This window comes from Gossypium hirsutum, chromosome D11, assembly GCF_007990345.1.
Source record: "Gossypium hirsutum isolate 1008001.06 chromosome D11, Gossypium_hirsutum_v2.1, whole genome shotgun sequence".
NCBI classification, from domain to species: domain Eukaryota; kingdom Viridiplantae; phylum Streptophyta; class Magnoliopsida; order Malvales; family Malvaceae; genus Gossypium; species Gossypium hirsutum.
In genome coordinates this window covers 25,504,114-25,520,210 of record NC_053447.1, presented here as the reverse complement: position 1 = coordinate 25,520,210, position 16,097 = coordinate 25,504,114, and positions in this window count along the sequence as shown.

The window sequence follows — 16,097 nt, the reverse complement described above, 5'->3', positions numbered from 1 at the left end:
TACAAACCATGTATGTGGACTAAGCCACTCAGATATTAATATGCAGCAGGGCTGGCGTATACGCAGTTTAGTGCAGTAGGGTAAACCATTGTACGAGCATGTTGTAGTTTAAATTGCTAGATCAGATAATGGTACGCAGAAAAGCTGACGTACGTGCTATATAGTGCGATAAACTGTTGTACGAATATGTTGCAGTAAATTGCCAGATTAGATCAGAATCAGTCTTCCTTCTCTTCACAACCAACCCCAAAATTCCTTTATGCAAGTGTATGTATGCTTACAACCTCAAAGAAATAATGAACACATCAACAAAGAAATAGATAGAAACATATATGCACACACACCTAGCTAGCCGGGTTTAGGATAAGACATCTCACGCAACAGTTACAAATAACACATAAGCCGAAGCCCAAATCAGAGTCTTAGCTACCCTATTAAAGCCTAGCCAAGGATCAGAACACACAGACACATTTTCAGACCAAAAACATACACATATCTAAAATTGGTGACCTAAGACCACACGGCCGTGTGCTCTGGCCATGTGGAAATGCCTTGACCAAGTGGGGGGTCAACGTGCCTGTGTGGGAGGAGGCACACGGCTGTATGGATGAGGCACACGCCCATGTGGGCAAGGGACATGGCCGTGTGAACAGGCCGTGTAACTCTCTGTCCATTTGTGCTAAAATAGAGTATAGGGCAGACACGGCCGTGTGAGGGTCTCACACCCCCGTGTGCCCACCAAACACGGCCGCATGTCCAAAACACATGCCCGTGTAGGATCCTTAAATCCCCAAATTAGCCACACGACTGTGTGGCACCAAAGCACTAAATCCCTAATTCCCAAACACCCATGCCTGTGTGCCCAGGGGACATGGCCGTGTGGAAATCGGTAAAAATCCCCAAAACAACCACACAGCTATGTGGCCAGACCGTGTGACACCAAATTTGCGTAGAAACTCTAGTTCCCATCTGCACACGATTGTGTGGACTGCCCGTGTAGGGGCACACGCCCGTGTGGCCACCCGTGTGGTACCAAAACCACACCAAAATTGGCTACTGGTCGTGCTTTTATTGCCAAAACATTCCTCAATCCTTAATCACTCAAAAATATATCAAAATCACACAAAACTCTAAGCTATTCCACGATAATCTCCCCTTCTGAAAGATCGATTCCACAAGCACACAACAATTTCCAATTTCACAGAAACAAGCTACAATTCGTTATAAAAAATTTAAAAGGTTTGAAACCCACACTTGATTCGCAATTAAAGACGTCCAGAACCTGACTCGATGACAAGGAAATCAAGCTCTTTAAAAACCACAACACCAGCCTTTTCAAAAAAGGAAAGAAAAAAAACAAAAAGAAAACAAAAGAAAAAGAAAGAGGAGAACGTCTAAAGAAAATAAAAATAAAAATATTAACTTAAAAAAAACTACTATTTAACAAAAAAAAAGCAAAACAAAAATATTTCTCAAAAACACACACACAAGAACTCGAACCCAAAACCTAGAGGTTCACTAACACTCACACAACCACCAGACCAGCAGGTCCATTCTGAAACTAAAATGCGAAAAGACATATAATTGGTCAAGCCTTGCGCAGTCCCTAATCACAAATCTCAAAACTTCTAACCCCAAAATCTAGGACATTACGTTACCACCCAAGGGCCAACCCTTTTTAAAAGGGAACACATCCCTATAGATGTCGCATTTAAGCCTTGGATTCCCCGTGTATTAGATTCAGTCGTAAGCCAGCATGTTATGACCATTTTAAATGTAAAGCCTAGACATAAAAGCCATACCTTACCCCTCGTAATCATGCTCTATAGGACCTCATGAGCATTTATTCGTATGTTTTGTGTTTGAATTTGTTTGCAATGCTTTATGATTTAATTTTGCATTTTTTTCATTTGACTTTATTTTTTTATGGACTTTGTTTTCCTTGTGTTTGTGTCTGTCCATGGAATAATTCATGCATCATTTAAATATCTAGGGCACAGTGTCACATATATATTCAACATGAACACACTTTGAAAAGATCCTGTTGTTCGGAATGGGGTAGAAAATATAGGGATAATAGTGAGAATGTCAGAGGATACTTAGAGCAGAGAAGGTGATTGTCGGATAGCTAGTTTTGACTCAAGCCTACCTCGGATAGTTCGCATAGAATGTAGGAGGAATCGCGAAGATGAGTTAAAGGGAATATGACAATCATGGGATGAGGCTAAGAAAACACGCTTCCGAGACAAGTATGGCGATGTAGCACAACTTCTGTTTGTTAAAATGGATGATGCCATGTTGAAGGCCATGGTACGTTTTTGGGATCCCATTTATAAGTGTTTTACATTCAATGAAGGAGATACAGTGCCGACTATAAAGGAATATTCTACCTTTCTCCACTATGACTTTAGAGATCCACTCAGGGTATATTAGAAGCAGAATGTCGACTTCTAGGAACCCTTAGCCAATCTGATGGGATTACCTGTAGATACGGTGAAAGAAAGATTAAAAGATAAAAATGGTTTTTGCATTTCCTGGTCTGACATTAGGGATGCTATGGGAAAGGCTAGTGGTGATAGACATTTGGCACTATTCGCATTTACCATATACAGGTTGATTGTGTTCCCAAAAGCTCTGGGATATGTGAGTGTGGAGCTAGCTAATTTTCTGTTTCAGATTGAAAAAAAATGGTGAATCCCGCTCCAGCAATCTTAGTTGAAACCATCATTTCAATCAGTTTCATTAGAAGGAAAAGAGACAGATATTTCTTAGGATGCGTATAGTTGTTCATATGGATGAAAAGCCATTTTAGGTGCCTCTATAAGCGCTTTTGTCATGTGTTCGTTCCTTCGACCAGGCCTATATAGGAATTTTTGAAAATTGAGTGGCCTACAAATCAATCGATTGAGGAGTGGGTTCAAAACCTTTGTACATTGACATACCAAGAAATAGAATGGAGGGCTCCATAGATGATTCAGAACACGATACTCATCGGGTGTGGTAGTCATTTGTGGGTTCCCTTAATTGGCATATGGAGAGCTGACAGTTATTCCTCGTTGATGGTTCTAAGCCAATATGGGTATGATTAACGCGTACCTACTATAGTTGGTTTAAACAGGGTAGAAGCTTCGATTTAAGAACTGAGATTTTGGAAGAAATTGGAAGAGATACAAATCAAGTGGTGTCAAACCTTGAGCTTGCAATCAGGAACCGTGTTCAACCATTCCCCCTCAAAAACGTATATTCAATGGTGTTTAAAAAGAAGAAAATTCTCTGTGTTAACACAATTCAAAGGAAAGAGGAAGGTCCTAGATGATGTAGTCGAGCTAACAGAAAAGATACATAATTTAGAGATGCGTTTGAGGGGGAAAGATGAAGAGGTCAGACAACAACGTGAGTAGCATCAGACATATGTAAAAGAAAATGAGGAAGAAATCATGAGACAAAAACAACAACACCGGTCAAACATGATGGCAAGAGAGGAAGAACTAAGAATACAATTAGAACGATGTCAAAGATCTGACTTGTTCGCTCAGATTCAAAGATTGGAGGTGGATCTGAGTCTGTGGGCTAGTGAACTCTAGAAAGCGCAAGGATAAGAGCGAACCTGAAGGAGGGTGTCTAATGAGAAAACTGCTGAAATGGAGGTGCTAGAGGAGGAAATTTGATGTCTGACTAAAGAATTTAAAACAAAAGAAGAACAAAAAAAGATGTCACGAAAGGATATGTGGAGCTTGCGAAGCATTTTATCGTGGTGGAACAAATGGCAGTAAGCTGACAAGAGGTGTTTGCAGCAATACACATGGAAGGTCAGGTTTTCACTCAGCAAGCCGAAGACATATGTGAACATAATTAAGAACTTAAAAAATAATCTACCCCTTTTGCGACTAGGAACGAACCTACAATGAAACTTTTGGAGGTGGCTCAAGCATATTACTAAAAGTTTATCAAGCTTATGAAGAGGAAGAAGAAGAACGACGAGTAGAGATTTGCCCTATGACAATAGGATCGATTATGATTTTCTTTAAATGTGAATGAAAAATTAAAAAACTTTGTAAGCTAAACAATTTTTGAATCTTCCATGAAAGAAAATGTTTATATTCGAGTATATTTATGACAATGTGTCCCAATTTCATTCATTCACTCATTTTTTTATTCAAAAATATTATTTGAAAAAAAAGGAACATTTTTTATGATAAATACAAATAAAATTCTAACTTTTGAAATAAATGCTATTTGAAAAAGGACCAAGGATAGCTCACGAGTATAAGACCCGCTCAAATGCTAGGAAGATGACGAGAGAAGAATTAGCATGCATGGCCAAACTAGAAGAACAGATGGAAATGATAATGAAAATGATGACTACAATGGTAAAAGGCAAGACCAAAGTAGATGAATGAAGTGACACTTTGGACAATCCAATCCCTCTTTATGGTGATACAGGGGTATATCGCGAAGATTTACCACTTCACGCGTCAGGTGTGACCATTCAGATCCCAAGAGTAAACGAGTTGCCTGCAAGTAAGGAGCAAAGAGAAGTGGACAAGGGAAAGTCGATTATGGATAAAGAAGCTCATAAATTCAGCCTAATTGAGCAACGTTTGAAAACCATCGAAGGATTAGACACCTTCGAATCTATAGAAGCAGAAGGCCTATGTCTGGTACCTGATGTGGTCATCACACCAAAATTTAAATTTCCCGACTTTTAAAAATTTAATGCTAGCTGTTGCCTCATTACTCACCTTGCCATGTACTGTAGGAAAATGGTTGTTTACTCGAAAGATGAGAAACTGCTAATCCACATATTTCAAGATAGTCTGATCGAATTTGCGGCTCGCTGGTATGTAAAGTTGATAAGAGTCGAATTTGAACTTGGGGAGAGTTCGCACGGGTATTTATTGCTAAAAAACATATTGTGGACATGTCCCTAGATTGCCTAACTCTGTAGAACATGGAAAAGAAGTCAAATGAGAGTTTTAAGGAATACACACAACGGTGGAGGGACCTGGCATCGTAAGTACAACCCTCACTCATGGAAAAGGAGACCACTGTTTTATTCGTTGGTACGCTAAAAGGCGTATACTACAACAGGATGGTAGGCAATGCCTCTAAGGCATTCGCAGATATGGTATTATCTGGAGAAATGATAGAGAATGTATTAAAGTCGGGAAAAATAGATGACCTTTTGAGCTCGAAGAGAGGTGTTGTTAGGAAGAAAAAGGAAGCAAAAATGCAAACAATCGCACCGAGTGGATACCCATACTCTTACTTTCCATACCCGAGCCTAATGCTTCCACGCCCCCAATATCTGACTGTAAATGTTACCAACACTTGTACTCATTACAAATCCCCCCATGTTAAATATGCCAACCCGGTCCTTACAGATCCAAGCTCCATTAAGGCCACCACGGGAGAGGCCTGTGTTTGATCCAATTCCCATATCCTATTCAGAACTTTTTTCGATTCTAGTAGAGACGCACCTCCTTGTACCCATACACAAGGAACCAATGCAACCGCCATTTCCAAAGTGGTATGATGCCAATGCTCAATGTGAGTATCACTCTGGCAATCTAGGTCATACCATCGAGAACTGCTTAGCGTTAAAATATAAGGTGCAAGATCTTATAAGGGTGGGAAAGATAAATTTCTAGCGAGAAAATACACCAGATATTAATAAGAATCTGTTGCCAAACCAGAATCAAACAATTAATGTTATAATTGAAGAAAAGAGCCTTCAAAGGGGAAAAGTGGAAGAAATCACAACCTCACTCGAATAACTCTTCGACACCTTGAGAAAGTCAAATCTAATTCCCACCGAGCCATTCAAATCTATAATGGGAATTGATATGGACCAAATCTGCAAATCCCACCAAGGACCTCGAGGACACTATATACAAGTTTGCCCAACATTTAAGGAACATATACAATGTCTCTTGGATTCTTTCCAACTAGAGATACGAGAGGATGTTAAGACCAATGAGATAAACACGTTAGATAAGAAACCTGTCACCATTGTATATGGAAAGATAAGCCCTATTAAAAAAGAGTCTACCTCAAAAGCCATACAGGATGATGTGTTGTCATCAAGGTTCCTGGCCCTTTTAAATATGGAGATGACCAATGAGTTCCTTGGAGATATGATTATGAGGTTGTTGGATCTAATGCCTCTAACATTTTAGGAGTCAGTGGCATAACTCAAAGCGGGCATTGTTACAAGCCCAACACAACGGGGAAAGAATCCAGTGGTAAGGAAGTGACTTTAGAAAATCAATCAAAAATTGACGTTATAGAAGCCGATAAAGAAATGATGGAGGACCAAAAGGGAGAAGTCAAGAATGACGAAGTTAACAAATTTTGCATTTGATAAAGCACAACGAATATAGCGTGGTCGAGTAGTTGAATAAAACACCAGCAAGAATTTCTTTGTTGTCACTACTTTTGAACTCGAAGCCACACAGGGAGGCTTTTGTACGAGTTCTTAAACAAGCTTGCGTCGCTCACAACATGTTAGTAAATAATGTCAGTCACTTAGCAGGGAGCATTTTGTCCCCAAATTACATATCTTTCAATGATGATGAAATACCCCCGAATGGAAGAAGAAGTATCAAGGCACTACACATGTCAGTAAAGTGTAAAGCCTATTCTATGGCTAGGGTCCTGATCGACAATGGGTCATCAATCAACGTCATACTTTTTTCAACGTTGTCCAAGCTACCTCTGGACACCTCGTACATGGTATCGAGCCATTTAGTGGTGTGAGCTTTTGATGGAACCAAAAGAAGCGTGATTGGTGAAATAAAGGTTCCCTTGTTGGTAGGAGAAGTTAATTTTCTTAATCGATTTCAGGTAATGGATATAACACCTTCTTACAATATGTTGTTGGGACAACCCTAGATTCATTCGGCTGGGGTGGTACCATCTTCCTTGCACCAAAGATAGAAATTTGTAGTCAAACAAAATTTGTGCATCGTGAGAGGCAAAGAGGACCTGCTGGTAGCTAGCTTGCCAAATTTTCCTTTCATAGAAGTGGATGATGATGTAATAGAGAATTCTTTCTAGACCTTTGAGGTTGCCATTACATCTTATGTGGAAGAGGGAATGCTAGCCCTTATACCTCATGTGCCACAAATAGCGAACATGTTATTTCCCCAAACAGTAGGGAAGAGTTGGCAAATCCATTTAGGTTTGGGAAAAGACCTACAAGGTATCTCATAATTCATTTTTGTTCTCAATCAGAAGGATATAAGAGGGTTGGGATATAAGCCTATGAGGGAGGACGTCGAGAGGATGTGTAAGGAGTGGAGAGCAAAGAGGTTGGGCTGCATAGCTGGAAAGAAGGGGGTGGAACCTCCTTTGATTTGTCCTCCACTATCTGAGACCTTTTACTCTGTGGGATTTGAGCACCAGGAAAGGACCTCGGTCAAGTTAATGATTAATAAAGATACAGTGGATCTAAACATGATTAGCGATAGGGTGTTGATGTCAAGAGACTGGGTTCTCTACGACCTTTTCGCCTTGGACAACTTGTAGCTCATACCGTTACCTTTTATCCTTGAGTCCTCCAAGATGTAATTTTTTTAAGATTTTTTATTTCCAAAGTTTAATATCATTCAGTTAATTTAATTTCCTTAAAAAATCTATGTAAATTTGTTTTTCTCTTTAATGAAATCTGATTTGGATCATGTCCCTAGTCACTTTTATTCATTCAATCATTTTCATTCATAATACCAATATACATACTCATAATTATTTCTAGGATATACATCATGAATTGATAAATGATCCAAATGACATCTATGAATCAAATTCTCATAATTATTTTCACTATAACGATCATGAGACGGAAGAGGAGGAAGTTGTACTTGAGGAGTTTTTAAGGCTAGTTGAACAAGAAAAGAAGCTTATAAAACTTCACTTGGAGGGAATATATTTAATCAATTTGGGTGATGATGAGGTAAGAGAAGAAATTAGGATTGGAACCACTCTCATGTCAGAGCAAAGTCAATTTTTGAATGATCTAATCATTGAGTTCTCAAATGTGTTTGCATGGTCATACCAAGATATGTCGGGTTTGGACACCAATATCGTGGACCACAAGCTACATATGAAATCAGATTGCAAGCACGTATACCAAAAGTTGAAAAGGATAACACCTGAGATGCTGTTGAAGATTAAAGAAGAGCTCAAGAAACAATTTGATGCGGGATTTCTAGAAGTAGCTAAATACCCAAAGTGTGTGGCCAATATTGTACCAGTGCCTAAAAAGGATGGGAAAGTCAAAATGTACGTTAATTATAGAGATTTGAACTGAGCCAACCTCAAGGAAAATTTTTTGTTACCTCATACAGGCACACTGGTGGATAACACTGCTAAACATTGTGTTTTCTCTTTCATGGATGGATTCTTGGGGTATAATAAAATCAAAATGGCAATGGAGGACATGGAAAAGACCTCATTCATCACAACCTGGGGAACTTTTTGTTACAAGGTCATGCCATTTGGTCTAAAAAATGCTAGGGCCACTTATCAATGAGCAATGGTGACATTGTTTCATGACATGATGCATAAGGAGATCAAAGTTTATGTTGACGATATGATAACAAAGTTCGCTAAAGAGGAAAGTCATGTGGAAAACCTTCGCAAACTATTTGAAAGATAAAGGAAATATAAATTGAGATTTAATCCAACAAAATGTACTTTTGGGGTAAAGTTGGGGAAATTGTTGGGTTTTGTAGTGAGTGAATAGGGAATTGAAATAAATACAGACAAGGTTCGAGCAATTCAAGATTTGACACCCCTTAAAATTCAAAAAGAGGTAAGAGGTTTTTTGGGACAGTTAAATTACGTGTCTCGTTTCATCTCACAGTTGATGGATAAATGTGATCCCATCTTCAAGCTTTTACGTAAGGATAGTGATGGTGAATAGACTGAATATTGTCAAAAAGCGTTTGAGAAAGTAAAAGAGTATTTGGCTAAGCCACCAATTTTGATTCCATCGGTGCTAGGAAGACCTTTGATTTTGTATTTGGTAGTGTTGGATACTTTTTTAGGTTGTATTCTGGGAAATGAGATGGTTCAAATAAGAAAGATTACACAATTTATCATTTGAGCAAGAAGTTCACAGAATATAAAGCTAAGTATTCCCATTTGGAAAAGATCTATTGAGCTTTAGCATGGACCACGTGTCGACTAAGGCAATACATGATGTATCACACTACCTTCCTCATCGCAAAGTTGGAATCTTTTGAAGTACATTTTCGAGAAGCTACCATTGTCTGGGGGAGTTGCTTGTTGGCAAGTGGTATTGTCTGAGTATGACATCGTCTATGTGTCCCAAAAGGCTATAAAAGAAAGCATAGTAGAGGAATTTCTGGCAGATCACGTGAAAGAGGAATACGAGCCCATGAGTTTTGATTTCTCAGACGAAAAGATCATGTCAATTTTGAAGCGTGAAGAAGAAATTTGGAGAGTGTATTTCGATAGAGCATACAACATGATTGGGCATGGGATTGGGGCAGTACTAATCTCACTACATCTAAACTGACGTTCACCTGTACGAACAATGTAGCTGAATACAAGTTATGTATTTTGGCACTTGAAATTGCCATCGAGAAAAATATCTGAGTTTTAAAAGTTTTTGGTGACTCAACGTTAGTTGTTTACAATTAATAGGAGAATGGGAAACAAGGGATTCCAAACTGATTCACTATCAAACATATGTGCATGGAATGATCAAAGAGTTTGATGATGTCCAATTTTGTCATTTGCCAAGAGAAGAAAACCAATTAGCAAATGCATTAGCTACTCTAGCTGTCTACGAAAAAAAAGCACAACATATATACCTAAGGGTCAAGGACTCGTCAGCCCACTACATGGAGTACAATCGAGAACGGATGGGAAACCATGGTATGTTGATATTAAGCGATATTTGCAATACCAGCAATACCCAGATTACGCCTCAGAAAATGATAAACGAATAATTAAGAGGCTGGCTATGGGTTTCTTCTTGGACGGTGATTTTTTATACAAAATAGGATGTGACCAAACCCTGTTGAGATGTGTCAACATAGAAGTGGTGAACCAGGTAATGAAGGAAATCCATGATGGATTATGTGGAATACATAGTAATGGACACGTGATGGCAAGGCAAATCATGAGGGCTGGATATTTCTGATTGATGTTGGAACGAGAATATATAAATTATGCTTGGGAATGTCATAAATACTAGATTTACGCAGATAGTATTAACACTCCTCCTAGTAATATTCATGTCTTGGAACCTCATTGGCCATTCTCAATGTGGGGCATGGATGTCATTGGTCCCATTACATCGAAAGCATCAAACGCACATTGATTATTTCACCAAGTGGGTCGATGCCACTTCATAAGCCAATGTAACTTGATCAGTGATCTACAAATTTCTAAAAAAAGAGGTCATTTTTCAGTACGGTTTACTAGAAAGAATCATCTCAGACAATGCCAAGAACTTGAGCAATGCCTTGATAGAAGAGGTTTGTGTAGAATTTAAGATCAAGCATCATAATTTTGTGCCATATCGTCTAAAAATAAATGGGTTAGTCGAGGGATTGGAATGAGAAACTCCCTTTTGCTCTCCATGCATACTGTACATCAGTAAGGACTTCGACTAAAGTTATTCCGTTTTCATTAGTGTATGGCATGAAGGTCATTTTACCTATCAAGGTGCAAATCCCATCTCTACAAGTGTTGAGGAGGTGTGACTAGAAGGGGCTGAATGAGTGCAAGAGAGATATGAGCAGTTGAATTTAATTGAGGGAAAGAGATTAGCAGTTTTATGTGATGGCCAGTTTTATCAGCAAAGAATGATGAAGGCCTATAACAAAAAGGTGCGACCAAGATAGTTCAGAGAAGGGGATCTGGTACTGAAGAAGATTCTGTCATATGTTCATGATCATCGTAGGAAATGGATGCCAAAATGGGAGGGACCGTATGTGGTGAAGAAACCGTATGTGGTGAAGAAAGCTTTCTCTGGTGGAGCATTTATTCTCGTTGAATTGGACGGAGACAAGATGTTGAACCCTGTAAATTCTGATGTAGTGAAAAAATACTTTGCTTAAATTCTAAGCTTGATTGTTCTTAAAGAGTTATTCAAATTAAGTAATATTGGCTTTTTCTGTTTTTCTTTTCTTTGTGCATCACGTTTGAGGTTACCCTTTGCTGTGGAATCTTGCATTCTCCTTAAGGTTAATTACTTAATAAGTTGTCCATGTTCAAAGTGACGAATGAAATTTTTGAAATATCCTTCACTTGAAGAAAATTGTATCCTCTGTTAACCACTTTGGCCATCTTGATTGTTCAAAATTGACCCTTACTGAGGAATCACCCTCCATGTTGGAAGACAAATCGTGAGGTTTTGAGTATGGATCGATGATTTTACAATATTGTGAGGCAAACATGAGATTATGTGCAATTTAAATTGAAAAGATGGGTGCATTCCCAAGAATGACCTTTGTGATGAGACTGTCTATATTTCAAAATGAGAAATGGCATCCTTTTGTTCTCCTCGTCACTTGGAGAAATTATATTTCTTGCTACCCAATTTTGAGCCTGATATATTTTCTTTCTAAACCCTAATTAAATTTATCCATCGAACATCATGATTTACAAGAAAGATCATGAAGAATGAAAGAAAATTTCTAAATTTTTGATCTCATTCCAAAAAAAGAAAAAAGAGGAAATAGGGAAAGCGAATAAGAAACAAAAAAGAAAAGAAAGGAAATAGGAAGGAGTAAGAATGAAGAAAAGTGATTGGGAGATGGAAGAAGCAATAAAAACTTCAAAATAACTCCTCATGGTTTTTATACTCTTTCACATAATATATATTTTAGCCTGGAAAACCTTTCTCTGATTGACCCTTAACCCTTAGACCACGTTACAACCCTTAAATGACCATTTTGATCGAATATGTTTGTTCAAAGAAAGAAGTTAATCCTTAGGAAATTGTGACGTCTTCAAGAGCATAAAAGAGAGAGATGAACTCTAGGGTGAAACCTCAGAAATGAGCAATCTAGAGAGATTTCTAAAAAAAAAAGATATGAGATGCCTTGGAGGACAATGAAGATTTTCAGAAGAAATTGATCCTTCGGTACGAGCTCTGAAGTAATCTATTTAAGCCTATTTTAGCCCTTTCTTTGGCACCCAAACTCGAGCTGACACTATAACCTTGGAACAAGTCCATCTCTGATTCCTCATGGCCTATTTAAATTAGGGAATTAATCTACTTGGAGAATGTAAGAGCCTATAGAAAAAAGATTTTTCCTAAATAAAAAAAAAACAAAACAAAAAAAAACAACAACAAAGAAAGAGAGAGACAGAAAGAGAGAGAGAGAGAGAGAGCAGGAGAAAGGAACTAAATTGAAGAATATCTACTTTAAGACAAAATTTTGGAAAAGAGAATGGTACAGGGTTCACAGTCGGAAGAGTCCAAAGTTAGAAAAATGAAATTTGGCTTCACGAGAATTAACGAGTTGACTCTTAATGTAAATTATTTATGTTTCAAGGGTGGATTTATGAAATCCGTAGTACCAAGTCTATTATGTGAATTATTATCTGAGAATTCAATTTACGAGTCACAAAACCATTTTGAAATTTGTTAATGTGATATCCCATGAAATTTAATTTTCATGATTTGTTGTGTGTGGATAGGGATTTGATCTTTTTCAACCTAAAAACATGATTCTCAAAATGATGACCTTTTATGAAAAATTCAAGAAAGGAAGAAAGGAAAGCATTGATTACATTTAGAGGCCCAAATGTGGAGGTCCACTTACTTTTCATTGTATTTAGAGGCCCAGGTGTAGAGGTCCATTTACTTTTCATTGCATTTAAAGGCCCAGGTGTGGAGGTCCACTTACCTTTCATTGCATTTAGAAGCCCAGATGTGGAGGTCCATTTACTTTTAATTGTAGTGTATATGAAGGCATAGGTGTGAGATCTATTTACATTTCTTCTGCATTCTCATTTCAAAGATTTGGCTGTGAGGTCTGAATTTATCTTGTTTCACTTTTCATGTTTTGATGGTTTGATATCTATTTTTCTAGTTTTGAATAACGTAACATGTTTTGATCTGTTTCGGTTTTGGTAATTGCAAAATATGTTACTCATTGTACTACGATGTTTAGTGAGATTTGATAGTGGTTAGGTGTCTACGTGTTTGTACATTCCTTTCTACGCAAGCCACAAACAAAGAGGGGTAGCTGTAGATACCCAATTTTGTCTAAACCCAATTAGAGGCCTATTTTTTCCCTTTAAATTTTTGTTCTCGCTTGGGCCGGTTTGAAGCCCACCCGATTTTGGTCAATTGGAGGCCTTTTTTTCCTTTTCCTTTTCTTTTCTTTTTGGGTCTGTTAAAGGCCCAAATTATTATTATTATTATCATTACTACTACTACTACTACTATTATTATTATTATTATTATTAAATATCATTATTATTTTTTTCTTTATGAATAAACAAGATTAAAAAAATATATATACTTGAAATGAAAGAAAAAAAGGAGGAAGCTGTTCATATTCTTTTTTTTTATAATAATAAAAAGGTAAAAAAAAAACAAGCATGTTTTCGTTTTCCTTTCTTTTTGCCATAGACATATCATGAGGGATCGGGTTTTGGGCTCTAATGAAGGGGACGTCATCGGACCATCGGTCCTCCGCCCCTAGGAGCCCCAATAATCTAGTTTTTTTTTCCTTTCCTTTTTCTAAAAATCCTGTTTTTTATAAAAAAAAGGCTTGATCTTGGGAAAAGTTTTGATTTTTTTTTCAAAAAAGAGAAAGTTTAGATTTTTAAAAATAAAAATCTATTTCTTTAATCATTTTAAAGGAAAGGCTTACATTTTTAAAACAAAGTTTTAATCTTTTCCAACTATTTCGAAATAAAGTTTTGATTTTTAAGAAAAATAGTGATTTTTTTAAAAAGAGAAATTTTATATTTTTAAAAATAAAAATTTGTTTTTAGTCATTTTAAAGGAAATGTTTAAATTTTTAAAACAAAATTTTGATCTTTTTCAACTATTTCAAAATAAAGCTTTGATTTTTAAGAAAAATAGTGATTATTTTTTTTAAAAGAGAAAGTTTAGATTTTTAAAAATAAAAATATGTTTTTAGTCATTTTAAAGGAAAATATTAAATTTAAAATTTTTTTTTGATGTTTTTCAACTATTTCGAAATAAAATTTTGATTTTTAATAAAAAGAGTGATTTTTTTAAAAGAGAAAGTTTAGATTTTTAAAAATAAAAATATATTTTTTAGTCATTTTAAATGAAAAGTTTAAAATTTTAAAACAAAATTTTGATCTTTTTCAACTATTTCGAAATAAAGTTTTGATTTTTAAGAAAAGTAGTGATTTTTCTAAAGAAAACTTTGATTTTACAAAAAAAAAAATTCCAGCCACCATATGCGGCGGTTCCACCATCGGAGGCAGGAGAGTTGTTGGATTCTCCAGTGATGGAGCTATGGTCAACATAGAAGGATGAAGACAAGGAGGAAGAGTTTTCTTTTTCTTTTTTTTTTTAAAATGAGGTCACAAGAAAAGAAAGGCTTACATTTTTAAAACAAAGTTTTAATCTTTTCCAACTATTTCGAAATAAAGTTTTGATTTTTAAGAAAAATAGTGATTTTTTTAAAAAGAGAAATTTTATATTTTTAAAAATAAAAATTTGTTTTTAGTCATTTTAAAGGAAATGTTTAAATTTTTAAAACAAAATTTTGATCTTTTTCAACTATTTCAAAATAAAGCTTTGATTTTTAAGAAAAATAGTGATTATTTTTTTTAAAAGAGAAAGTTTAGATTTTTAAAAATAAAAATATGTTTTTAGTCATTTTAAAGGAAAATATTAAATTTAAATTTTTTTTTTGATGTTTTTCAACTATTTCGAAATAAAATTTTGATTTTTAATAAAAAGAGTGATTTTTTTTAAAAGAGAAAGTTTAGATTTTTAAAAATAAAAATATATTTTTTAGTCATTTTAAATGAAAAGTTTAAAATTTTAAAACAAAATTTTGATCTTTTTCAACTATTTCAAAATAAAGTTTTGATTTTTAAGAAAAGTAGTGATTTTTCTAAAGAAAACTTTGATTTTACAAAAAAAAAAATTCCAGCCACCATATGCAGCGGTTCCACCATCGGAGGCAGGAGAGTTGTTGGACTCTCCAGTGATGGAGCTATGGCCAACATAGAAGGATGAAGACAAGGAGGAAGAGTTTTCTTTTTCTTTTTTTTTTAAAATGAGGTTACAAGAAAAGAAAGAATTTCTCCTATTTATAAGTGCCAAAATGGATAATTTATTCCCACCCCTTACTTTTTAAATTTACAAAAAAATATTCCATTTTTTGCCGTACTGCCCTCACTCTTTGGCCTATTTACACTCATAACCTTTTTTTTTATTTAGACATTCGATTTAAGTTGAAATTTCAAAATTAAAAGCAAATTAATTGCTACATCAGTCCTCTATCTTCCACATTTTTATCTTTTAATCTCAAAATCAAGCTATATCATTTTGTTTCCATCTTTAATAAATTATTTACACTTGTATCTTCCCTTTCATTTGCATTTATACCTTATATATTTAATGTCAATTATGCACTTTATTTTAATGTTTTATATTTATTCACACTTGTATAATTTTTATTTATTCTTATTTCGTCTTTATTTATTTTCATGTCTATTTATATTTATGTTTTTTTACACATTCCCCTCACATACATTTTAATATTATTTGTTTATGTTACTTTGATTATTTTATTGTATTATGAATAAGATGTATTATTGTTATTATTATCATCATCATGTCAATGTCTTATTTATTTCATTTATTTAAGTTTTCTTTTTATTATCAATGTCTTATTTATTTCATTTATTTAAGTTTTCTTTTTATTATTTCCCTTTTTGAAAGAGTTTTAAGTTTTCATTAATTTTAGTCAATTTAATTATTTTTCATATTTTATTACTATTCGTTTTAAAAGATCGAACTATAGGTCATTTTTCCATCCTATAAATGTTGACATGAAGTTAGTTAAATAGGTGCTACATTTTAATGAAACCATAAGATTTTTACTTTTGGA